General features: G+C 40.5%; 1 non-coding gene across 1 annotated transcript; it reads left to right on the top strand.

Annotated features, from left to right (window-relative positions):
• Window positions 1-3297: 3297 nt before the first annotated feature.
• On the top strand, window positions 3298-3379 carry Trnal-aag (transfer RNA leucine (anticodon AAG)). Its single transcript has one exon. It is a non-coding gene; the product is annotated as a tRNA-Leu (tRNA).
• The last annotated feature ends 2543 nt before the right edge of the window (window positions 3380-5922 follow it).

The raw sequence follows: 5922 nt of genomic DNA, 5'->3' as shown, positions 1-5922 counted from the left end.
AGAGTCTCATTACGGACCAAGGAGCCCTTAATGGCTCCTATGAAACTTATTGGCCATTTAACACCGAGGACGCGCCGAGAAACGCCGAAACGATCGACGAGCTCGAGTGCGAATTTTCTCGTCAATCATTCCCGTTTTCCGTCGGGACGTCTCGTCGTTGGTAGACTCGCAAATTACACGGGAGCGATTACTCTCGGACCGTGGGACTCGAATCTCTCGAAAGCGCGAACATTCGAGAGCGACAATTTTCGGAGAAATTAATCGCGCGTACCGATAGCGAGACGATTGTACGACGATAACGTATCGACGAACAGAGGAGAGATCGTATTCGAAAGACACAACGGTGCCTGCCACGGCTCTCCCCCTCCCCCTCCCCCGTGGAACGTCGATCGCCTCGCGCTCACAACTGTATCGTATTTTCATTATCATCGAATTGGACACGTAGCCCGGCCACGAATTTTAACAATGGCAGCCTCACCATACTTGCCTACGTACGGCCCGACACCCTTTATACGGTTCCCCCTGCGGAAACGCGACGTCTCCATGGTTACAACATTGAAACCCCGCTAGGGGATGACAAAATGGAGAGGCGCATTACTCGGTCCGACAAAGGCGAAGTAGAATCGAAGAACTCCTTCGGCTACGTACTTGCGTCTGTATTTGAAAAGTCGACGACGCGTATACAGCCGGATAACGGGGACCCGGGCAAAGTTTCGCGCGCTTAATGCACTCCGCGCGATGATTAAAATTACTCGAAGAACTCGAAAAAGAGCTCCACGGCGAGTGCTGCTCACGCGAAATGCGACGAGCCGTGAGAAAGTTTCCCCGAGATTTTTCTCCCGTGTAAACAACAACCAAAGAAGGTTGACGGAGCGATAAAATACTCCGTAACGGAACGATCGAGGACACGCGGCGAACGACACACAGTGACGCGTTCTGGAACCGTCTGGATACGGATCGTTTCCATGACAAAAGGTGACGAGATGACGATCAATCGCGTGTCCTCACGATTCGCGTTAACATCGTTCAATGGCGCCCGCATTGACGCTATCTGTCATCGGGGAGACCCTTCTAACCGTGGGTACCTAGGAACAGGGCCCGTCGTGTTTCACAACGCTCAACCTGGAGACAGACCAGCTCGAAGATCCTTATCTTCGTCGCTTCCTGGTTGCACGGTGTGTCCGTGCACCGCACGGTCCTGGTACTACGATGGACTACCGAGTCGAATAGAAGAGGGCTGCCACACCATCGCGTCGTTTACCACCGAAATAAGAATGAAAAAGAACGGACGAGTTAGAAACAATGTCTGCGAGCTCCCCTGCAAACAAAAGAGGATCACCGAGCAAAATGGCGACTCTGATGCACAGGCGTCTAATCCCGGATGAGACCGACGGATGTGACGGTGGTGGCGGAGGATGACGGTGACGAAGGTGGAAGCGGGAGGCGACGCAGACACATCTCTCGGATTACGTCTTAACAAGCTCCACGACGTTCATTTGTCTTATCCGCTCTCGCTAATGCGACAGCAGCTGTTGAAATGATTAATTCACCGCGAGGATGGCTCCTACGCCTTGTTCGGCGGTGTGCGCAAGCGAGCGAGCGAGCGAGAAAACGCGACCGCGCGCACCGACCTTCCATTGTGGTCCGCGGTCTCGATTAATCAACTCCCTTATCGTTTCTATAAATACCGACGAATGTTTAATTAAACGTTGCCCGCGATGACGATCGTTGGACGCTGTCGCGCGATACTTGCGCGACACTGTCTCTCGCGAATAGCCAACTGTATACTGGCACTGTTTCCTTGGACAATTGTCGTCTTTCCCGTTGTTACTCACGGTAACTTTCCCCTTGATTTTCGCCTCACATTTTCCTATCGTTGTATCCTCTCGATAGACAAGAACGCAACAGAGGAACATCTCAATGTACGGGATGTCGTATAAAGTAACGTAATCGGTTCGTTGCCCGTTAACGGAGAACTTAGACTACCTATCCGTGATGGTAAGATTTGTTACTTATATTTGAAACGATAAAAGAAGTACGAAGGGATCAAGTTGAAACCAGTTCGAAGCGCAACGTGCAAACGTAAATGACCAAACGACGCTGTACCAAAAATTGATCTTGGTAACACGAAATATCTGATGCCAATTAAAAGTAAACCCAGTCCAGTAATAACGAATTTTTGCTACCCTTCTTCGCGATTACTTATCAACATTTTCCGAACGATATTCACGAGAAAAAAAGTCGTTTGCCAGCACCGTGTTACGAATACGAGCGGGGAAACCTTACGACGACTCTTTATACTTTGTCAAAACAACGTTCGCGCCCAGCACGAGATCCGATTGGATTAACTTTCGATTTCCATTAACCACCTGTCATCGACGGGGAGAAGGATCGGTAATTGTTACCGATCGATGACTAATCCGCTCTAGAATCGTTAGTATTCGCTGCGTAAGGGCGCTAACTGACTCGATTATGGGCCCGAGCCTGCGAGAACAAAGGACCACCAGTGTGACAATTGAACTTCATCGCGCTGATATAAAGTTACAGATGCGAAGGGAGAAAATGAGAGGCGAATATTAAGTCGGTGTACAAAATGGCCGTCCCGAGGCGCGAAAAAAATAGGGATGCGTTCGTTCCTCTTGCTTCTGTGTACCACATGCCGGTTTACAGAGCACGATGCGCGTGGGGTCGAGTGAAAACGTACTGCGCATGCTTCGGCTACGCGGATCGAAGCCCCGCCCGGAGACTGCCTTTGTTTAATCCACGGTACATACGCCCACGACATGTGGCCAACAAACTACGAATTGTCTCACGGCGGGATCCTAATCTTGCGCTACTGTGAGCTACAGATGCCAGAAAGCACGCTACAAAGAGAAATTCGATGACGTAAAGTATTTCCAAAAGTCCAAAGGTAGTTTTGCTTAGCCAACTTTAGCCAACGTTAAACAATGACATTACGAATGTTTCGATAATAAGATCAACGTTATTCGTATGAAAATTAAAGTGGTAATATCGGATCAGCTTACAGGCAATAACATAGGTGCTAATGCTTTTGGAAAAAATAAATACAATTTACATAATATTATATCGTCGAAAACGAACACTTGTATGTCTTACAAATTATGCTTACATAAAATGTTAATTTTGCGATAGATTCAGGTTTGTACACGAACAAATTTACAATAAGAATGTTTCATTTTTATTTGGTATACAAATTTGCAAGAAACAACTGTGAAGATAAATATTTATGCGGTGTATTGCAACTAATAAACGAATGATAAACAACCGTTTACACGTGGTAGCGTGGCCGAGCGGTCTAAGGCGCTGGTTTAAGGCACCAGTCTCTTCGGGGGCGTGGGTTCGAATCCCACCGCTGCCAATTTTTTTTTCTTTTCACATTCGTAACTCATTAAATTTGTTTTATCCACATTTATATATATATATATATATATATATATATATATATATATATAAAGAAACCATTCGCCTTCGCAGATTTCGCAATATCTTGATGTTTATTTATCAGAATTAGTAATAATCCTCGTAGGACTATAGCTTAAATAATTATTAACAATGTACTAGTATAAATAATGACTTAAAATCCATCAATTGCTTGAAATATTCGTTAGATCGAACAAAGACAATCGAAGTAACCGAGCTGTAAAATAAATGAATATTTCTCTACATATCGAAATTAAGTTTGTATGCATGGAAATATATTCCAAACATTTGTGGCGTGGTAATTACATGGGTTGCCATCTATGGGAGAAGGGGTTAAACTATACTTAAGGGGTGAAAACACCTGGCGGAGAAACGCTCAAGTTTGTCGAAGAATTGTTTTGATCTTCATCAATAGATGGCACCATAAGCATAATGGTAACGCAAAAAACTTGAGCGTTTCTCCGCCAAGGGTTTTCACACTTCAAGTGTAGATTAACCCGTTCAACAATAGATGGCAACCCATGTAATTAACACGTCACTAATGTTTGGAATTGCGCATTCGGAATATATTTGCATACATCCAAACAATAATTTCGAAATGTAAAGAATTTATTTTATCATTTATTTTATCGAACGGTAGGGAATATTATTCGAAAGCATATACTTATCCGTAATGTCGGTAGATAATGCTTGTGGAGCCATCTATTGATGAAGGTTAGAACAATTCTTCGACAAACTTGAGTGTTTCTCCGCCAGGAGTTTTCACCCCTTAAGTATAGTTTAACCCCTTCTCCCATAGATGGCAATCCATGTAAATTCACGTCAAAAATGTTTGGAAATGCACGTTCAGAATATATTTACCGGTATTTACCGATATCATATATAAGTAATTCCATTTGTATGATATTCCCTACCGTGCGATAAAATAAATAAATATTTCTGTACAAACTTTTGTATTTATCATCTTTCGAATAAATGTAAAATTAAACGAAACCAGCGTAATGTAATTTTCAAATGAAGGCTGCACATCGATTATCGATTCACAAGTATTCATCGCGATGATTTTTCTATCCAGAAGAGCGATTAATTGAACTTGGGCACTTTTATGTAAAAAATACCACTTCAATGCGTATTGTGTAAATTATAAGAATTAAACAAATGTTAAATTAATGTATCTAATAAACAATTGTTACTTTCCATGCTTGAAACATTAAGAAACACGTTTATAATTCGAAGCTCAATCAAAATTAATTGTTGTAGGCGTATCGATCATTTTTAATGCATAAATAAGATGCACATTGTACGATTAATATTGAGAACATGTATAAATGTGAGTAACAATCGCGGAAATGAAGAAACATTCACCGAAATCGTTCACTTTCGCAGATTTCGCAATATCTTGATGTTTATTTATCATATTTATTAACAACCGTCGTAGGACCGTAGATTAAATCACATCGCGGTGATTTTTCTATCTAAAAAAGCGATTAATTGAATTTCGGCACTTTTATGTAAAAAACACAACTTCTACGCGAATTGTGTAAATTATAAGAATTAAACAAATGTTAAATTAATGTATTTAATGAACAATTGTTACTTTCCATGCTTAAAAACTTTACGAAACACGTTTTAACATCGAGTATCGATCAAAATCAATTTCTATATGTTTCTTAATTAATTGCAATATATAAATAAGATGCACATTGTTCGATCAATATTGGGAACATGCATAAATGTTAGTAAGAATCGCGAAAATGAACAAACATTCACCGAAATCGTTCGCCTTCGAAGATTTCGCAATATCTCGATGTTTATTTATCATATTTATTAACAACCGTCGTAGGACCGTAGATTAAACAATTATTAACAATGTTCTAGTATAAATAATGGTTTAAAATATCATTTCGTTGAAATATTCTTTGTTCGCGAAGGAATTTTTCGCTGAGATCCAACTGACATTTTCAAGGCTATAGGTATCGATTATCGATTCACAAGTCTTCATCGCGATGATTTTTCTATCTAAAAAAGCGATTAATTGAATTTCGGCACTTTTATGTATAAAACACAACTTCTACGCGTATTGTGCAAATTCTAAGAATTAAACAAATGTTAAATTAATGTATTTAATGAACAATTGTTACTTTCCATGCTTTAAAACTTTACGAAACACGTTTTAAATCGAGTATCGATCAAAATCAATTTCTATATGTTTCTTAATTAATTGCAATATATAAATAAGATGCACATTGTTCGATCAATATTGGGAACATGCATAAATGTTAGTAACAATCGCGAAAATGAACAAACATTCACCGAAATCGTTCGCCTTCGAAGATTTCGCAATATCTCGATGTTTATTTATCATATTTATTAACAACCGTCGTAGGACCGTAGATTAAACAATTATTAACAATGTTCTAGTATAAATAATGGTTTAAAATATCATTTCGTTGAAATATTCTTTGCTCGCGAAGGAATTTT

The sequence above is a fragment of the Ptiloglossa arizonensis genome, chromosome 9, assembly GCF_051014685.1.
Source record: "Ptiloglossa arizonensis isolate GNS036 chromosome 9, iyPtiAriz1_principal, whole genome shotgun sequence".
In the NCBI taxonomy this organism is placed as follows: Eukaryota; Metazoa; Arthropoda; class Insecta; order Hymenoptera; family Colletidae; genus Ptiloglossa; species Ptiloglossa arizonensis.
The sequence above is the reverse complement of the archived record's forward strand: the minus strand, read 5'-3'. Positions and strand labels throughout refer to the sequence as shown.